General features: G+C 37.0%; 1 protein-coding gene across 8 annotated transcripts in view; it reads right to left on the reverse strand.

The window, feature by feature from the left end:
• Positions 1 to 822, reverse strand: part of Kiaa1109 (KIAA1109 ortholog) — a 199,439-nt gene extending 198,617 nt beyond the window's left edge. For all 8 annotated transcript variants that reach the window (XM_013515292.1, XM_005386777.2, XM_013515295.1 and 5 more), the window contains exon 1: positions 598 to 822. The gene's annotated coding sequence lies outside the window, so the exon portion shown is untranslated. The remainder of the gene's footprint in view (positions 1 to 597) is intronic.
• Positions 823 to 22,123: the final 21,301 nt, after the last annotated feature.

The raw sequence follows: 22,123 nt of genomic DNA on the forward strand, positions 1-22,123 counted from the left end.
CATCTTAACAAATGTCTCTAACCGGCTGCCTACCCTACGGCCCACGCTGGTGGACAGTTAGTACCCTCCGACAGGAACGTAACTTCCCTTCACCTTCTTTTGCCCAAACGACAACGGTGACACTGAAATGCACTCCTCCATTGCCTAGTGCAGCAATTCACAATACAAAGCAACTGCATGCCTAGGAACCCAGGGGCAGGCGCTAGGCTTCGCCGCCCTCGTAGAACCAACCCCCAAGAAGCAGCACCGCAACCCGGCGCTGCTACGACGCTGGAGTCGATCCGCGGGCACACGGTCCTTGCCGCGCGCGTCGGAGCCCCGCGCCGCCACCTGCCCCCCGCCACGCTCGGCGTCGGCTCCCACACCGCAGCCCCGCGCTCCGCTCCCGGGCCCTCCCGGGCCTCTCCCCGACCTCCGACACCCGTGTGCAGGGCACCGGCCGCAGGTGGGAACGTCAAAGGAGGAGGGGAGGCGCTGCCACCGCAGCAGGCAGCGCGACGACGCCAGCCCTCTCACCCCGACCAGGCCGAGGTCCGGCGCAGGGAACGAGGTGCTGTCCTCCTCGCCTGCACCGGCCGGCCCGACCCAACCCCTCACCTTGGCGCAAGCCCAGGCAGCCGCGAACCTTTCTGGTTTTTCTCCAAGCGACGCCGACTGCCCAGGGCGGCGGCGGCTGCCGTGGCGACACCGAGGGGGACGGGGCCTAAAGGGCGCTTCCGGCGCCCACACCTTCAGCCCCGCCGCCCCAGGTCTAGCTCCGGGCCGCAGCCTCTGACACCCTGGGGGCGGGCGAGGGGCGGGGTCGGCGCTGCGGCCGGGCTGCACTGCGGCTGCGTCAACTCCAAGCGTTTAACGTCAGGGCGCAGGCGCCTCACAGGCACGCCACTCGAGTCCCGCCCAGAAGCCCACAGAGCCCGCCCTCCCCGCTGGCGCTGGGCGGAGGCTGAGGTGACCGGATAGAAAAGTTATGGTGCTACTTACCCAGGGCGGAGTTAGTTGCCTTCCTGATCCCAGGGGCAGATAAGGCCAAAGTATTTAAAAAGCAGGCTAACAGAAAGGAATCAGATGGGTGTGATGATGCAAAATAAATCCTTACAGAATAGAGGGAAATTTATGACTCCATCAATAAAGGGACTGAATGTGTGAAATGCCGCCACAACGAATCTCTCAAATATTATGATTAACGAAAGTGGCTTCATACCATTTTTAAAGAGAACGGCTGGCTCCTATTTAGCTGGTGAAGCAAGGCGGACAACTTCTGAAATTACAACCTTATCACGGATACTTGTTTGTGCACTTCTTATGTACCATCTGCATTATGAAAAGTGAAACAGTATTAGTTCTGTGGAACATGTGATATTGCCCATAGTAGATGTGGAGTTGCACATAAGACAAACACAAATGCGAACATGAACACACTAGCAAGAAATAACAAACATTATTTAGCAGGGGGTATTGACTCACTCAAATACTGTGAAGGATACCTGTATTCTCATTTTTCTCCGTTTTATAAATTTAAAAAGTAAGCCACAGAGAATTTAAATACTTGTCCAAACCAGAGAGCCAGGATTTGGACCCAACAATTGTGGCTCCACAGTCATTCTCTTTGGCATTATTGTGGACTGCCTCTCAACGCTGATACCGCTAATCCTGACTTCCTTCCGGAGCTTACATGCAACTCTTAACTTTTCCACATGGGAGTTGCAATCTTAGAAGGAACTGATATGCAACCAAATTTATGACAGAAGGCAGAAACGTATGAAGGACCATAATTAACTTTTATTCCATAGAAAGAAATGGAAGCCCAGTTCGCAACAGGTCATGAAAAGACATGCACTTAGCTTAGATCCTCACCCCTGCCACCTGGAGACTTCTGCCCTTAATTCTCTAGGGTTTCTTTCTGCACCTTAACAAAGAAATTAATTTATTGAAAATAACTTCAAGGGAGGCGTCTAGTCATTCTTAATCTCTGTCCCCTAGTAAATTTACAAGATTCAAGTTTGCTGCAGTCAAACTACCAACTTTGCCAGAAAGGAAAACTGTGCCAGTATAATTTCTTTAGGTTCTCCAAACCCAAAAGTAAACTGAAACTGATCTCTAACAATGTCAGAGGGTGTATAAATCTGGAAGTTGCTGCTTCTACTTCCTTTCCAACCCTGTGACCAAGAGTCATGCTTTAACTACAGATGTGCATTAGATGACATTATAAAAATGAATTAATTCAGAGCCTTTGTATCACTCTTGTGAAAAACTTTAGACTCTCTAGCATTTCTTGCAGCTCACTAATTTGCCTTCCCCATCAACCCACGTACTTTCTTTTTCACCAGCACACCACTACAATAAGCCAGTAGAAACTCTCTAATAATGTTTTTAATGTTTTAACTTTTACTATTTTTTGTACTGGGAATCGAACTCAGGACCTTGTGCTGGCCAGGCATGCCCTGTGCTGCTGAGCTGTACCCCTGGCTTAACTTTTACTTTGAAATAACTGTAGGTTCCGAGGAAGTCACAAAGATATCATGCAGAATGGCTGCATGCACAGGTCACCTAGTTTTTCCCAATGCTTGTATCTTATATAACTACAGCACATGAAAAACCCAACATTTGACATTGCTACAGTGTGTATGTCATTTTAGCTCATTGTCATTTTATCATGTGTAAATCATGTAACCCTCACTGCATACTAAACACAGAAGTCTTATTTCCCCAAAGCTTTCCCTCCTGCAACCATTTATAGTCACAGCTATTCCTTTCCTCCTACAGTTTCTAATCCTCAGTAACAGCTAAGATTATATTGTTATAATCTCATCTTCCAAAATGTTATGTAAATGAAGTCACACTGTGTGACCTTTGGAGATTGGCCTTTTTTTCTACTTAATGGCCTTAAGATCTACCCAAGTTATTGCATCAGTACATAGTGTCTTCTTTTTTGCTGAATAACATCCCACGGTATGGATATTCCATAGAGCACCCATTAATTAAGATTTGTATTGTCTTCGTTGATTTATTTTTAGGGTTTTTGTATATAAAAGAAAAATATCCCCCAGAAAACGGTGATGAGATTGTCAGCGGAGCACATGACCCTGATATAACCTGACGCAGAGATTGGCCTCTGAATAAGAGATTTTGAGTGCAAATGAGAAGACCAAGGGGAAAGAGAAAGCTGGACGAGATGGTAAATATTATTCCATAATAAAACATTAAAAAATTATTAGCGGGTTTTCACCGACTTATTGTAGTGGTGTGCTGGTGAAAATGAGAGTAGGTGGGATGATGGGGAAAGAAAAGTAGTGAGCTGCAAGAAATGCTAGAGTCTAAAGTTTTTCACAAGAGTGATACAAAGGCTCTGAATTAATTCATTTTTATAATGTCATCTAATGTACATCTGTAGGTAAATGGAAGACATCTGGGTTGTTGCCAGTTTGCCACTATTGCAAATAAAACAGCTAGGAGCAATTATGTATAGATTTTTTGGCGTGGGGTAGTGATGCTAAAAGGTATGAATTTTTTTTGGTCACCATTTCTTTGAGCTTAGTTAGTGAAGGGCACTATATTTTTAAGGTGGACAAGATAAAAAGATGGAGTTCATCTCTTCCGGCTTTCGCTTTCCCCTGGGTCTTCTCATTTGCACTCAAAAACTCTTATTCAGGGACCAATCTCTGAGTCAGGTTATATCAGGGTCATGTGCTCCACTGACAATCTCCACATCATTTTCTGGGGGATGTTTTTCTTTTATATACAAAAAACCCTAAAAATAAATCAATGAAGACAATACAAATCTTAATTTAACAAGACTGTATGGAATAAATCTCTAATGATATCATTTCAGGCAGAATAAAAGGATTATTTAGAGAGAGAAGAGATTGCTTTCAAAATAATGTATACAAGTAGTATACAAAATTAACCAAATTTACCTGCTTTCTATCTACATTGATATTTTCACCATAAAAATGTTTTACACTAGAGTAAAATGTTTTAAAAATGTACATTATAGCTGGAGGTATAGCTCAGCAGCACAGCGCCTGCCAGGCAAGCGTGAGGTCCTGAGTTCAATTCCCGGTTCCAAAAAAAAAAAAAATATATATATATACATTATAATTGTAACTGTCCATTTAAATATACATTAAGTGCCAGGCACTTGACTAATGCCTTTTGTACACTGTTTCATTTAGTTCATACAACAAACCTATAATACAAGTACCACGTACAAATGAAGGACTTTAGAAAAGTTGTGTGAGTTGCCTAAAGTCACACAAAATAAAAAAGAATAGAATCAGAATATGAATAACAATCATTGTTTTTCACTGTTTTATATTAAATTCAAGTAAATGAAATTATTTCTCAAACTGTAATAGTGCAAAAGGACAATAATGTAAAACTATAACTGCTTTATAGGTAACACAAGGGATAAAATAATTATGTAATGGAAACAAATGCTAATTAAAATAAAAACCGATAAAAAAGTAACAATGTTAAAACAGCATGTTGTCTGTAGATTTTGTTTGTTTTTGTTTTGGTGCTGGGAGGGTTGAAACTTTTTTCTCTATCAATTTGTATTTTCTCTCTCCACATCCAGAATAAATTTACACCTGTTTTAGTTTGCTGTAGCTACCATAGCAAAATACCAGATGGCTTAAACAACAGAATTTTTTTCTCACAGTTCTGGAGGCTGGAAGTCCATTATTAAGGTGTTAGGGCAGATGGTTGCCTTCTCTGTGTGTCCTCATATGATCTTTTCTCTGTGTAGTTTTATCCATATGTGCTATCATTCTATGTATCCTAATCTCTTCTTACGAGGACTGCAGTCATATTGGATTAGGGCCCATTCTAATAGCTCCACTTAAACTGCCTCTCTAAAAGCATGATGTCCAAATACAATCACAATCCAAGGGCTAGGACTTCAGCATATAAATTTTACGGGGACACAATTCAGCCCATAACACTTGCCAAATGTAATATTTTCCTAGAACTAGCTTTTTCATTTTTATGCTTAGAAAATTCTTTAAAATGTACATTTCATATAGTTATTTTGAAACTCTCATGACTCTTATTTTGTTACACTGTTATCTTGTTTATTTATTTCTTTTTCTAAAAAATATAGTGTGCAAAATTTATAAATTACTGTTTTTCTTATATATGTTCTATAAAAGCCTGCAGGCAGAGAATTTTTGCCTCTATTCCCTTAGTACTGGACTAACCTGCTCTTTGCATCTGTGCCAGCTGAAGTGACAGCCTCTCACCTCTCTAACGAATTATTTCTATTACCTTTATAGCTACAATCTTTCCACAGCTCCTTAAAGATGTACTACCATATCCATTTTTCAGATCACAATGTGAAAATTATTTTGAAGTCTTATTAAATTGTGTCTTGTTATGTCTTTTCTTTTCCTCTCTACTTTGGTGAAGAAATACTTATTTATCATTGCTTATGCTGGACATGGAAATAGGCCCTAGATATGCAGAAATAATTCAGGTAGGCATCACCCTCACCACTGAAGTGTTTATAATCCCAGAGATAGATAATAAACCAAAAGATCAGTTCTAATCCTTCACTGTGGTCCAATGATTTCTACTTATGATGTGTCCCGCCTACTCTTACTAAGTTCAAATTTTTTGCTCTAAGTGATAGAAACCAACATAGCCAAAGTAAAGGTAATAGACTGAAGTTCACAAGTTTTAAACACCAAAAGTAGGCTGGCTTCAGCCCACATATGAAGCCTCTAAGCCATATCTTCAGGACCAAGCTTAGTTTTATCTCTCAGCAATATCGTTTGCTATGTTGGCTTTAATCTCATGCTTCCCATCATAGCAAGATGCCAGTGGAACTCCAATTCCTATACCCTCCCTAGTTTTTAGTCTAGCAAAAAAGAGCAAGAGGTGTGAGTCTCCTGTGTCTCACTGACTACATTTTCCTGGTTTATTCTTAAACCAGTCACAGAAGTAATGAAAATGGGACAGTGGTAACCAGTGTACACCTTGGTCATGCACTTCACTAGTACCACCTTTGAGCTGCCATTATGTCATTCACAAAGTGCATTTCATGTGGTTTCCCATTTTTCTGATTTTTAAATAACTTTTTACCCTACAACATTGTAAATTTTCTGAGGAAGGAGATACATCTTACAGATCTTTGTATTGAGGCCTAGTATCATGCCTATAAACATCTTTTAAATGATTATTAAATAAACAAAGGAACAATTACTGAAAACAGGAAAATCTATGTAAAAACATTCAAAGAGTATTTAACAGCAATAAATACTCCAGTCTTTATCTGAATGTGAAATATCACATACTTTATTTGAATTTCCATATAATGAACAATACTGTAAAAATAAAATTACCATCATCTAGTGACTTGAGTTCTTGCATGTACGTCTCAACTTGAAGAGGTAAAGAGTGAGATGCGATAACCTAACCCGTTACACTTTCTACAGTTACCAGCTGTTCTACACTTGCTGAGTCTTATAATCAGAACAACTGCCATAGCAAGTACACGTTAAGTGATTATTGTGTGCCAGTATATGTCTACTAAGTACTTAATACATATTAACCCTTTTGTTCTTTATAAGAAGACATGATAAGCTAATAGTATAGAGATGAGAGCCTTAATATGTAGTAATTTGTTTAGTTTAGATGAACTATTTCCTATTCTAAAAAGATACAATATAAAATGCCAAACTAACACCTAAATATACACTGGTGTTCAGATGTTGAAAACTGGTTTAAATAGTTTTCAAATTGATGCTTATGTAGAAAAATGTTACAGTGATACAAACTGATGATGTTTAAATTGAAGACAAGATTAATGAAACGAAATAAACAAAACTTGTCCATAATTGCAGAGACTTTGCAATCTACTGGTACCAGTAAAACTCAAAGACAGTAAGAGATACTGTACTATTTTCAATGCAAAGTAGGATAATTACCACTTTTGCTTTCCTTGAAATGCTTTTTCCTCCCTACCAATTTGATTTCTTTCTCGTCTCCATAATTTTTACAGCTTTCTGATACAGTTTTTAAAAGTAGCTACCTGTGCCAATACCACTAAAAAGAAGCAGAACTGATGCAGATCTTTAGCAGATCCTCATGCTACAGATCTTTTATACATTTTAATAAATATGCCAACAAAGGATAAAGCTGTCAATTTGAGAAAGGAATTTTCAAATCTCAACTACTGTATTTCCTGCTTATCTTTTTATGGCAATAAAATTGAAGTCAAAAGTTAATTTTCTATCACTTAACATATGAAAACAATAAGATGTGACTGGCAGAAGTTTTAAATTCCATAATTAATTATCCTAACATGTCTCTGAACTACCACTGCTACTATATAAATTAACAACAATATTTGGAATTATTTGGAATTGGAAAAAAAAACTGAAATTGGATCTCTGGCTATATTAATTTGCAACTATTAAGAAATTTATCAGTTTCATTCAATGATGATGGCACTGTTCTGGGTGCTGGTTATATAATGATGAACAAATTCATGGAACCTGCATCTTAGGACTAGAAACAGCCAATATCCCAGTAAACAAGTAAATCGAGTTGTTTTAGATAGTCATAGGTATGAAGAAGGAAATAAAAGAGTCACATGGGGAGAATGACTGTATTTAAATAGTGATTGTCAGAGGAAACAAGCAAAACAAAAATCTTAGAGTTTACTGTACCAATGTCAATGTCCTGGCTTTAATAATGTAAGGTAGTTATATAAGACGTTATTGAGGAAAACTAGGTGAGGGTACACAGAACTCTGTACTATTTTTACAACATCTCAGTAAGAGCTTACACATTGTGCTAAGACCTACGGAGAGCAGGGATGATGAGCAGATTTGGAGACTAGGGAGTGACAGAAAGAGGTAGCTCTGAGGTCGATCATGAGCAGAAAGGTGAGACTACTGTAAGTTGGCTGTATGAAGAGCAAGAGGAGTAGCACAGGGGGAAAGAATGAGCAGAGTTCTTGCAGCAGAAGAGGCTTGGCATGCACAGAGAATTGAGAAAAGATCCATTTGGCTGGAGCACAGCAAACAAAGGAGAGAGAGGAACAAGTGGGTTAGGTTGATGAGATAGGAGAAGTGCTTGGGTGTTTTTGAGGCATTGTCCTAGATGAATCTTGCATTTTAAGCCTCAAATCTTGTATAAGGTGGCTTTTTCTGAGTTAAAATAAATACCTCAACTATTATTGCACTAAATCCTTTATTGTGATCATTTACACTAGTGCTCCTCACACTTTAATGTGCATGCAAGCTGACTTGGGATCTTTTTGAAATATAAATTTTGATTCAAGGTCTGCAGTAGGATATGAGAGTTTGTATTTTAACAAATTCACAAGTGACACTGATGTTACTGGTCCAGATGCCAGATTTTAATATCAAGTTTGTCACCTATGATAAGTTCAGAATTAAGTGAGATTCAAAAGGAAGACACTGATGGATTTAAGCACAAAACAATCCAATTTATTTTATGCAATGCTTTATTTGTTTAGGAGACTCATTATGTTTGTGGTTCAGGCTGTCCTCTGTCTCCTCAAGTATTTAGTTAAAGTATGTTTCAAACTTCTAGGCCACCTTTCAGGTATGGGAGCCCCCCTCCCATATTCTCTTCAGGACTTGCCTGGAGGCTCTGAGCTAGGTCAAGTCAGTTATGTCAAGCAAAGTCCAAGTCAGTAGTCTTCAAATGTTTTTGTTTGTGCACTCCCTAAAGGAAGACTTTGGAAAACACAATATTCCTTCACATTGCAGAGGACAGCGAGTTCCTTTCCACCTTCCACCTCTTATATCTTATGTGAGCCTTTTGACATGATCCAACTGTGAAGTTATTCCAGGGCTAATTAACAAAAGAAAAGTATATATTTTTAGTAAACTTACATATACATAAGACTCTTCACAACTGAGTGAAGTCCAAAGAAATGACCAAAGCAAGATGCTCTTATACTTTTTAGAAAAAGAACAATAAATTTGTGAAGGAAGGATAGACAAATCTATGGTCTGGAGTTAATTCTAGTGATATCACTGAAAGATATGAGGTGGGGGAAGTTGCTAAAGGTAGTGGAAGATAAAGCCTATTCCAACCAACTTATTTATTCAGGTTCATTACAGCCCCAATTACCAGTCTAGAGTGATTGAGACTATTTTCTTGTGCTCACATGGGAGAGACATCCTCCCCCAAAAGATCTTTATAGCTTGCTGTGTGTGTGTGAAAGAATAGGTCAAAAAGCCCTTTTGGCAGCTACAGGTGCTCAGGTGATTTCAGTTTGAGTCAATCAATATACTAATTTGGAATATTTTGAGATGGGATATCCTTAACTCCTTCATCAAATTAGTACCTTTAATTTTCATCATAATTTAAAGCATTACAAAAATGCAGTTTTACAGATTATTGTAAAAATTGAAAATTGAATTTTAACATCACCCTTTCAAATGTATTCAGTGGGATTTAAACACTGTGGTCATTTCTAATGACTACCATTCACTTAAAGGTAATAATGTATAAGTTCCTCTTTAATAGCTGCAAATTTTATATCATCTCCCTACAGACTGTTACACTAAAATAATGTATTATATTTAAAAGTCCTTTTTTGATCACTTCTTTGAGGTGGATTCTCACTATATTTGCTAAGCTGGCTTCGAACTCCTAGTGCTAGGCCACCTTTCACAGGTACAGCCACGTATCGCTTCTTGGCTTTTTAGCTAAGATCAAGTGCACAGGTATGGCCACGAAAACAGGTTACCAACCACCAAAAATGAAACCAACCAGTCCAGCCTGTGTCATGGTACAGGTTTCACATTTCAAATCACAGAACTCGTGTAATAGGCACTTGCTGACAAAAATGGAATCACTGCCATTGGTAAGCCAGCAGCTGTAGCACCTTTATCTCATGCAACGTGGGCCAAAAAAGATGGGCTGCTGTTAAGTCCACGTTCAAGGATACTACTGTCTGTTTCTGGAAGTTGGTTAATTTTTCTGGCTATGATATCAATTAAGTTTTCCTTGATAGTATCATCGAGTTTATGATTTTCCATCTGGAGCCTTATATTCATCCTGTGTGTTTTTCTTCCACCACTCAGGGCCTCACTGCAACCTGTGCTCCACTACCCAAGGCGCAGCCATCTTCGGCTGTCACCCAACGGCACCTACTTTCTTGATCACCTTTTTATTGCAACAAAATATATAAATACATATACATTTAATTAACTCTGATGGTTTTTTTTCTGGACTAAATTATAGTTATTAGTGAAAGTAATAAACTCAAGTAATTATTTTATAAACAATGATAAAAGTTGCTTTAAAAAAGGGAACAAAATGTACTGGGAATATATCTTATTAAAAGAGGGAATTTGGGGCGGGGATATAGCCCAGTGGCACCGCACCTGCCTGGCAAGTGCAAGGTCCTGAGTTTGATTTCTGGTACCAGAAAAAAAAAAGAAAGAAACAAAGAAAATAATAAGGGAGTTTATTCCAATTAACTGATGTATCATTAGATGGATTTTATTAATTTCTTAAAGAAGTGATTACTTCTATAGCTCATGTGTGCTAATAGGCTCTGAGAAACCTTGATCATATAAACAAAAAAGGAGGCTGGAAGAAGTTTTATTGCATGGATATTACTTAATTCTTTGAACCCCTTCAGAGTTATATGCCAAAAATCATGATTTATTATCAAAAATTGTTATTATTTCCCGTCTTTCTTCTCTTTCTCCCCATCTTCTTACTCTTCTTCTTCCCTTTTTCTTCTGTATTTCTCCTGGAGTATTAAGATCATTCACATTTAAACTGATTTTTGTTGAAGTTCTATTAATAGCTACAATATTAATAACTTTTAAAATATTCATTCATATTTGTTGTTTTATTTCTCCCTCTTTTACTGCCTTCTCTAATTTTAATTGAGCATTTTGTATAATTCCATTGTATTTACCCTCTTGTACCATCAACTACATCTTTAAGATATTTTAGTGGTTACACAAGAGTTATATGTAAATTTTTAAAGAATACTGGTTTCTCCTTTTCCCAGCAAAATTTTGTGTGTAGTGTATTTGTTCTCCTGCCACATGGCAAATTGCTCTCGGGATAGCAGCAGCCTCAGATTTCAGGTCACTCATAAGTTTGTTCCTTTCTGAATTTAGTTCACTCACACTCCTTTTGGGCATTTAAACAAAAATGTGACTTTTTAGTTTATTGGACTTTGTTTCTTGTTGCTAAACATGTGCCTGTTGTTGATAACCAAAGATGAAAGGGTGGGTTGTATCGTTCAGACAGGAAATGGAGCATGATATGAAAGGGTATCAAGACTGAGCAGTGTCACCCTTCAGCATTTATCAAAGGGGTAGAGAAAAAAAGTCAGCAAAAGTGGACAAAGTGACTAGGGAACAAAATAAAAGCCAATGGAAAGTAAACCAACAGAGATGAATATTTCAAAAGGGACTTATGTTCTATAGTCAGAATGAAAAAGTGCAATTACAATTGAAAGATGAATTTTTTCATCATCTGCAACAAAATGAGGTAGGGGAGATAAAAATATGATTTACTTATGGGAAATATAAGATTTTGGGAAGACAAAGACATGAGCTTAGCTAGATAGAAAATCTATAGTATTGCTTCTATACTTTATGAATTAATAAATATGTAAACTAAAATTATAGAGTCCCTAAATTTGGCTTAATTTTTCTATTATTTCAGGGTTATTAGAATCAAAATAGCTTAAGTAATAGCAAAAGTGGACAACCTTCTTCACTCTATAAATCAAATGGAAAACATATGTTTCAGCAGTATACATGTGCCCAATGTTATTATTCTAGAACTAAATTTCCTCAGTTCCAATCTGGTTCAAGTGCTGGGCATCCTACCACTGAATTATTACCAAAACTCTGCAGCAATATCTATAAATCATAAAAGCAGTTTTATAGCCCACATTAAATAACATGAAGATCACAAATCAAAATGCTAATACATTCACAAAAATAAAATATTATAATTTGTGTATTTGTTACTATACACAAGGATACAATTCCCTAATGTACATTTTTAAAAATTGTAATCATATTTTCACTTCCACTGCAATAACATGTAATTGAATTATTGCTCCATTCATACAGCTAGCATAAGCAATTCAGTGCCACTTTCTATTAAACTATAATAGTACTTATTTCAAGAACCAAAAATTATAATATGATTCACTTCAGTTTAGATAAGCTGATTATCTCCTTACCAGGTGACACAAACATTAGCAATATCAGGTTGTGTATTTTGGGATTTGAAAATACTTTGCAAGTTCCTCTCTTTTGATTTGAAAAAAATATAAGCTTTTAGAAGAGTCCAAATGAAAGAAAAAGTTTAAATATATGTAAACATGGAGGTTATACAAGATTCCTCTGATTTTTATCTCTTTGAAAGACATGTGGGTTTCGTTGTTTGTGGTGGTGGTATTGTTTTTATTGGCATTTTTTGCTAGTGGGGATCAAATTCATTGCCTTGTATATGCTAAGTGTATACTTTACCACTGAGCTACACACTCCTGGTCCAAATGACATTTTTTAAATACTGGGGAAAAGAAAGCTACAGTGATGATCCTGAGCATGGTAAAAATGAACAAATAGAATTTGGTGTGAGATTCTTCATGGAAGGAAAGAGACATACCTGAAAATAATGATTTTAAAAATTCTTCCTCATGATAACATAGATCTACTACAAAAATGAATTTCCTTTCAAAAGCATTGTTTTACATTTTAAAATACTATGTGTTCATTAGCCAAATCCATCTTGAGATATAATAGAAAATAGGGCCCCATTTATAAAAGCAACAAGAGCTAATCATGAGCAAAAGAATGTAAAACTTTATGGCAGAAATGTAAATTATAAAAGATCTAAGTGGAGAGATAGCCATGTTTATAATGTTTTGTGGGGAAAGTACTGTGATTGCTAATGAACTGATTACCGATGGTTGGCTTATGACTTTCAGCTGTGCTGAGTGTGCGTGGTGCGGGGTATGGAAGGCTCACCCAGGGATGGTTGCCATCAGCTGAGAGGCAGAAATGGAAAGGGATAATGAATTACTCCTGTTGGTCTGAGTTACGTTCTGGATTCCAATAAAAGGCGATTGAGATGGGTGATCGAGGCTGTTGCAGTCCCAGAGACTGTGGGCCCCCTGATCCCCTGTGCCTCTTCTGTTTTTCTTATCGTTTACCTTTTCATATTCATCCACGGGCACCTTGTTCTCGGGACCTGTCACCACAGTTAATACCAACAATGTTTCAGTTTACAATAGTATAAATTTTACTTAACATGAAAATTCAATGCAATATCTCAATAAATTCAGCTCCCATTTTGCAGGGCTCACTATAATATAAATTTTATATTGAGGAATAGAACCCACAAATTAATTTTAGTAAACAAGAGGAAAAAGCAGGGGCTTGTCTTACTAGGCATTAAAGAAGAATTAAAACTTCATTAGTAAAAAAATATTAGAACAAGAACAAATAATACATGTACAGTGTAATAAGATAGATAATGTGTGAGTGCATTAAAAACTGATATGTGAAATTCATACCCTCAAAGGAGAAATGAGAGCTTCCATCATCAGGGGTGTTGGTTAGACGTACTACCAACTCCATGCCATATAAATAGGTAGAGAGAAAACAGGTACATAATAGAGATAGTGGAAAGAAACGTAGGCAGATATATTTGTGCTATGCAGTTGGTTAGACAAAAGTTTTTTAAACAATATCCTAAAGGCAAACTAGAAGATGAAAAAATGATGAGAAATTCAGCACCATTGGTCATTGTACATACAAACAGAAACACTCCAGAAACTATCTTGACATGGGTCTAGCTAAAACTCATTAAAGACAAGTAGTGCTGAGGTACTCGTATTTGCTATGTATATCCCAAAGACTTGCCCAATAATTCTCTTTCATTGTATGTGAAAGAAAGCTTTTGTCCACAACAACATGAAAAGAATACAATAGGAATTATTAAGGCCAATGTGTAATATGTTAAAAAAATTTCACCCCAGGAAAAAGCCCAGAAAACTCAAAGGATAGTTGAGTCGGGCACAGAAAACTCAAAGGATAGTTGAGTCGGGCTATAAAGAGTTTTTCATTTTCCTAAAAAGGGCCCATTTCCTTACCATAGAATACTAGTAGCGAAGTGCATACCTGCTTCTGGAGCTTGCAAACAGAATGTTATTATGTCATTGATTTCATCTAGATCTATTGAGAAAGAAATGTTAATGATGAGGAAATGTTTATCCAAGCAGAGAAAAGTACATTAGATGCTGAATATACTATGTTTTCTTTCCTGTCTACAGAAAGCTCTACATATTTCTAAAACTTAATTGCATAGTTATAAATGCTTAGGAAATGCTGAATTACTAACAAACTGTCTCCAACATCCAGTTCATGCGTTACTGTTACCTCAGAACTTTCCTTTAGGGTTTGTGAAAGAAGGACCTCATCATAAAATTTTAAGGCAAAAAAACCCCACTATGATCCTAAATCTTCTGTTGACTTTAATGTTGAAACTATGAGTTAGATAGGGGAAAAGCAGCCAAGAAACAAGTACCCAGGTCCTCAGAATCAAGCCCATTTCTTGGAGATGTACAAAAGGTATTTTTTTTAATGCTTGATAAGTAACACCTGGTCTAGTAAAGTCTAGCTAGACATCAGTCAACTGATGTCTGTGTTTTATTTCCCTGCAGTTTCTCAAGGAACAATAGTGATATAGGAATAATATTGGACCTCCAAATGATATAGGGGAAATATTATAACTCCAAAGCCGCTAGATGTCCGATACGTCTAGTTTGTGCCCCTAGCTCATTCTAGTTCATTCGAAGAATGAACCCTAAGGATCAATGGAGGTTATGAGTAGGACATATTTACTGAGAGGGAAAGCTAGAGCTCCTGAGAGGCAGGAGAGTTCCTGAGTGGGTTGCCGAGGACCCCACTTTTCAGGGTAAGTTTTATAGAGCACAACCATATGGGTACAACGAATAGGTTATAAATATAGCCTCATATCCTCCTAGGTAATATTGATCCAATAAGGAAGCAAGTCACATAGCAAGTGTACAAGGAAGAACAAAGAACTTTTCAGAAAGGGATGAGTCTGAGGGTCTTGGTCACCCACTGAGTTGACTGATGTCTATCTAGACTTTACTAGACCAGGTGTTACCTCTTATCTTAGGCCTGGTCATTCTGTTTTTATCTTGAGGTCTGGCCTCTAACAGATGTGTCACCAGCCACAGCTGTAATGAGTTTTCACCTTTGCACTGTCTCTCTCAAGGGCCCAGTCCTATCTGACTGCCTATAATATTTCTACCTGACTCAGCTGTGTATAATTACAGGATCGGCAGAGAATGCTGACAGTAACAGTGACAGAATAGTCCCTTATTCTGTCTTCCCTTTGCCTTGTTACTCTCATTCTCTTACAATTAACTTCCCTCTTTGCATAGGAGATGACTTCAGTTTTATGGGCTGCTGCATCGAAATGATTTCTGCATACTACTTTCCTTCTAGCTGCAGAAATATTGAACTATGTATATAGCTTCTTGCTGTCTTTCTCTACTGCATTTGGTGGGATTATTGTAAGATTTTCTTCCACACCAGGCATTTGTTTTTCAGCCTTTTCTATAGTATACACTGCTATATTAATCAATTTTTCTTATAAAATTGCTTTATTTTATGTGTTAGCAGCACAAGTGGTTTTTACAATGTGTTTGAATTATTGGATTGTTTTGAAAGCTTTGTGTTCCAATCCTTTATTTTAAAAACTTCAAACCCAAGGAAAATTGAACAAACAATAAAATTATCATTCATTTATTCCTCAACATGACTTACCCCATCTTGCTACATTCCCTTTTTTTTTCACGATACTTTATCCCTAAATACTTGAATAAGTGTCACCTAAGAATAAGTACATTTTATTACATGAATATTATTGTGCACAAAAAATGTAACAATAATACAATAATTTTGTGTAATATAATGTCCAATTCTCAGTTTTCTCCAACTGTCCTCACATATACCTTATTGCTATTTCATTCTGGTTTTCCTTTCCTTTTTTATCCAGTATCCTATCATGGATCTCGTATTACATTTGATTATCGTAACTGTTTAGTCTTCTTTAATCTAGAAAAATTTCCCTGCCTTTTATTTTGTCTTTCATGGAAAGTTTGTTTGATTGTAAATCATCTTGTAGTAAGAATTTGTCTTATTATTATCTTATTATTTTCTCATGGTAGACTAAGTTTAAGCATTTTGGCAAAAGCATGGTATAAGTAACGTATCTTCAGTGTTACATAATAAAAGGCAAAAAGGAATCTCCAATATTGATGAGAGAAAGTTTAGTCATTAGTTATAATGGTGAACACCAGTTCCCTATCCTTCCATCTCTGGGTCCCCTTCCCCTTTGAGAATGACCTATTTCCCTGCTACCTGTTTATCTTTCATTTTTAAAAATTATAAACAGGTAACAAAAGTTATTTGTTATATCTCAGATACCAAAAGTTATTTGATATTTAACTATGTATGTCTGATTTGCTTTAACATTATTATCCATTTTCCTAAAAATAACTCAAATTTATCTGTCTTTGTGGCAGAGGAATGCTCTATTGTGTGCAAATATCACATTTCTTTAGCTTTTCATCTGTTGATGGACATACAGGTTACTTCCAAGCTTTAGCTATTTTGAGATGTACTGCTATAAATATGGGTATGCATGGATCACTGTAATCTGATATTTCTAACTCTTTTGGGAAGAGACCAAGAGGTGGAATAGCTAGGTCAAATGAAACTTCTAGTTATAGTTTTTGTAGGAATCTCCATACTGATTTCCGTAGTGCTTGTACCAAATTTATATTCCCACTAACAATGTAGAAGGGTGCTTTTTGCCCTGCAGCCTTGCCAGCAATAGGTTTTTTCATGATACCCATTTTTTTCTAGAGTAAGTGTTGTTTCAATCTGCATTTCCCTGATGGCCAGAGATGCTAAACATTTTTTCATCCATCTATTAGCAATTGTACTTCTTCTGAGAAGTGTCTATTCAACTTGATTCTTAAGGGCAGCAGTAAGTTTTGCTGTTTTGGGGAAGCAATACTGAGTTTTCTATCTTTTATCTTGTCAAGGGGTGGCAGTTATGACAGTTTCAGCTCTACTTGGTCATCTCATCTCTACTCATAAGCCAAGAGGACAATGTGAGGGTTATACCAACTACCAAGTATTTAAGTCCCAATTCTAGGATTAAGTAAATCACCAATAGGCATGAATATGGACTGAGAACCCAGGTTAACCTGGTCTTGACACTGTTGCCTGGCCCTAATTTGGTTCTCACTCTAACAGGGAATCATGATGATGCTCAGTGTCCGCATTTCACTATTAACCTTGACATGCGGTTCCTCCTGTTTTAAATGTCTGATACTTCCTGTCCTGAGCTCATAGTCACCCAAATAAATGATCCTAAATTGCTCTGGTGTAGGAGTAGGAAAATCACCAACCACCATGTTTACTTGCCATCGTGTGGCAATGCCCTTTCTCTATGTCATATCTATCTATCTATCTATCTATCTATCTATCTATCTATCTATCTATCTATCTGTCTGGGACCAGATGTGTCCTTCCAAAGTCCATTTCCTAAGTTTTGTTTACCAGAAAGCTGACTTTAGAATAACAGCCCTTACCTGGTGCCATATTATTAACTTTCTTCAAAATTCATCCACTATTAAATGCAGAACTTAAACCCCAACTTTTTCTGCCATCCTTATACAAACACAGAGTTGTCAGTGACTTTTTGGCTGTTATTGGCCCTCAGCTGTTCACTATATTTGTATAGGGCATCAATGGCAACCCTAGTCATGCCATACTGTTATCCTTAGAGCTTCTGTTTCCTCCATACATCTCAGACAGAAAAAGGACACAGAACACTCTATGATGCAGTCCCTTTCACTGATATACTCTTCCAACTCTATACCAGTAAACTTGTGCCAGGGACTGCCTATGCCCTGCCTACCATCAGTGAAGGTATGCTCACTGCCCACCAACTCATTGCTGCAACTGCTGCTGATGGGAACTTCAGAAGCAGATGCTGAATGGAGATTGAGGTGCCAGATTAGAGACTAACACTTGTGAAGGGAAGAGAGAGGAAACAGGTTTACAAAAAGAGAGGAAAACAACTGAGATATGGGCAGTACAAAACCTTAGGTAACCTGGTAAAGATTTTGGAATATTGTCCAACAAAGCTGTCCTGCTTTGGACCTTTGTACTACTGCCTCCCTTACTCACAGGATGTGGTTGCCCTAAGGAAGGGTGTGACTTTGCATGAAAGAGCTGACAGCTGGAAACTGTCCCTGTCTGCACACCCTACAGCTGAGCAGCATGGGCGTCCTTAAAAGAGGACCCGGATGGCATATTTCAGTATCTACCACAGTGTTTAACTTTATTTTTAAGATGATTTAAAATATTTACATAGTCTAAAAGTCAAAACTATGTAAAAAGCTATACTTAAGGAAGTCTCATTCCCATGTCTTTCCCTTTTAACTCTGTATCAAACCACTTTTTTAGTTCCTGTTTTGGTTTTAGACTGAATTCTTTCTACAAAAATAAACCCGCATACACATATTTATTTTCCCTTCGTTCTTACGTAAGAGTTAGCATTTCATCTATTCTCATTTGCCCACTGCATTCCAGTTAGCAAGTATCCTAGAAATCATTCCATATCAGGACACAAAGATTTCTTCATCTTTGTATTCTTTGTCTGCATCTGCATCTTCATCTTCTAACAGCTGCTTGAAACTCTACTGTGTGATTATTAACCAATCATCTATAGATAGGCACTTAGGCTGGTTTCCAAATTTTTGCTATTACAAATAATGGTACAAACAATAACCTGTTGTGTTTTCCAGATTTTCACTTTTTAAGATGAGTTCCATGAATTTGGAATGCTTGAGCAAATAATAATTGCATGAGTATTTTTGACAGATATCGTCAAATCTGCTACCATTGAGGTCATGCCTTTTTGTTCTCCTACAAGAGTTGTTTGAGAGTTCTTTTTTTTGTAAGCCTCACTAATAAAATACACTGTCAATCTCTGGAATATTTGTTAATTAAAGAGGCAAGAAACCTAATTCAATTTGTAGATCTATAGAAGTTTAGTCATTGTCATCTTTTCTGTGGATCTTTGTTCTGTGGAACTGCAGAGCTTGATAACTTGCCCATCTTTCATCTCTCTATCCTCATGACACACCACTTTCCTGCCAGCACATCCTTTCTGACCCCACTTTCATTATGCTTCAGAGTAATGCTGACTTTCTTCCTGTTCCTCAAACCCTCTGGATCATTCAGGGCTCTCATGAGAAAGAGAGTTTATGGATATATACTTTGTCAGCAATTGTTGCAGGGTGGGTTTCTCAGAGGCAAATTCTGAGTTGGACTGTATATGCCTATGCATATTGCAATATCAACCTATCCATCTATTTATATAGAGATATCTTTATATGAATATCTAATTTATTATTTATTTATAATAAATTATATAACATTCAAATTTATAGCTCTCTGTATAAAACTAGATACATACTAAATATTTTTATGTAGATATCTTTCTATATATCTCAGTCTATTGGTCAATTAATAGATACATACATAGATTGAGACTTAAGCAATTGGTTCATGCAGTTGTAGAGCTGATGAGTCCAATATACACAGTGCCAAATTGGAAATTTAAACAAAAATCATGGATTCTGCCATTTTAAGGCAGAATTTCTTCTCTAAGAAACCTAGTTTTGCTCTTCAGGAAGGTCTATCAAATAACTGCTTGAAGCTCCCCCACATATAATTTCCTTTACTTAAAATCAACTGGTTACAGATGTTAATCACACAGATCTACAAAAATACCAAAATACAGCAACATTTAGATTAGTGTTCAATTAAATAATAGCACTGCAGCCTAGCCAAGCAGACACAGAAAACTAACCATCACACCTTCTAAATTTGCTCTTGTATTTCCTATCTCCTAAAAGTCTCTGCTCTCAAATTGTAAAACAAAAGCCTTCTACTTATCATTCAAGTGTTTCAATTTTTTTGCCAAATGAATAAAGCATTGAATTCCTTCAACTCAGACATTTTTAGTGTCCTGGACAATGGCAACCCTGATACCAGCTGTGATCTCTCCAGAGGTCCAATGGAGAAACGGAAGAGGAGCCAAAAGCAAGAGATCCTTTCTTGGACCTACTAGACCTGTCTAATCAACCCCTGAGTCACCTTTAAGATGAAATCTCAGAGCTTCCCTTACCATCTTTCATACTTAGCACTACCTCTAGGAGGTAGAGACAGGTTTGGAGTTTGACGGTACCTCATCATACCAGAAAAACCAATTTTTTTTTCCATGAGGTTGTTTCTCTTTCGGTATTTGGTTTCTCCTAGATGAATTTTGGACCAGTATTAAATTAGATTAAAGAAAGGACTTTGTTTTGTTGCATTGTTGAAGCTCTTGAGCCTAGAATAGTTTCTGTTACATCACAGCAGTTTAATATTGGCTGTCTGACATTTAAAGTAAATTTTTCTTTATTTCATTAGATATCAGAGGAAAAAGATTCTGTGGTTCTGTTTTGTTCCACTACTTTATCTCTACATTACTTTTGTAGTCAGAAACTGTTGTTGTTTGCTTGTTTTCTAGTCCTAGTAATCAAATCCAGGGCTTTGTGTATGCTAGCTATGTGCTCTACCACTGAGGTGCATCTGCAGACCAGAAAATGTAAATTTTAAGTACTAGCAAAATGCTAAAACTACTTTAAAACTCTCACCTCACACCAGAAATTAATTCTATCATAAGGCATAAAATAATTTTCACACAGTACTCATAATAGTCAGAAGATCTGCTATAGCATGTGGTTAAGGCACATGCTTTGGAGTCAGATTAACCAAGCCTAACTTTGCTGCTTTTCATTTGAATGATTTGGGGCATAGTACTAATCTTTCTAATGCTCAGGATTCTGCTCTATACCATGATGAATAATGATGTCTAACCCACAAGGTTATTGTAATGACTAACAATTTTAAACTGCTTTGCATACAGCAGGGAATACTTATTTCTTTATTGTGTGCCATGAAAACTTCCGACAGTGAGCTTATAAACTGCTTCTCAGAATGTTTTCAACAACGAAATAAACTAGATAGAATTTCAAGGGAAATAAATCATATTAAAGATGGTTATCAGAATATATTTGAAAAGACAAATTTATAATATATGTTCCTTATTAACACAACGAATAGCTATATTTAGTAATGAGTCTAATAACTACTATAATTCTTTATTGTAAAATATACATTCTCCTACGACAGTGAAATAGTGATTAGTGTCATTATTTAGCACTGTTGATATCAACTTAATGTGATAGAAAAATATCTGTGATTTTTATTGATAATAAACCTCATGTACTTCTGTGGATTGTTGCTTGCATTAAGAATTGAATAAACTACTAGAATTTCTGGTAAAGGTAGTAAAAAACCTGAAATTGTCCCACTCAACTTTATGAATTTCAGATAAAGAACTCCAATTTTTACACCTAAATATATACAATTATTATGTGCAGATTCAAATTTTTTAAATGTTAAAACAAACACAAACAACAGTCTTTGGAGTAATTATCGTTAGGACTTTATGCTTCAGAATTCAGGGTCCCTCATGACTATTTCTTAAAAGCCACGAAGTGTACAATTGTGCCCAAAGCTTTGCATGAGTATTTACTCTGACACATTGTCTGCTTTCCTGGAATTTAGAATCTAAGACAATTAGATGTGAGCACAGAGCAGAATAAAAGCATTAAACACGATTTAACAAACTATAAATCCACAGACAAGTACAGTCAAGAGGATGAGTATGAAAGGTGACCGTGAGAGCTGTAGAGAGAGGCTCTCATTCGGGTTGGGATTTGAGGAAGCAAGTGGAGATGAGAATAAGGGAGTCATGCTCAATTAAGAACAGAGCAATTTCCTTTCCCTGTCAAAATGAACTGAGTGCTATTGGCAGATAGGACTAAGAAAGCAAAAATGTTGATCACCCCCTACCCTTTCCTTGGTCTTGGCTATTTGATTTTTTATGTTGGGTTCTGGAAATGAATCCAGGACCTCATGAGTATTAA

Source organism: Chinchilla lanigera, unplaced genomic scaffold, assembly GCF_000276665.1.
Source record: "Chinchilla lanigera isolate Chin_1 unplaced genomic scaffold, ChiLan1.0 scaffold00027, whole genome shotgun sequence".
Lineage (NCBI taxonomy): Eukaryota > Metazoa > Chordata > Mammalia > Rodentia > Chinchillidae > Chinchilla > Chinchilla lanigera.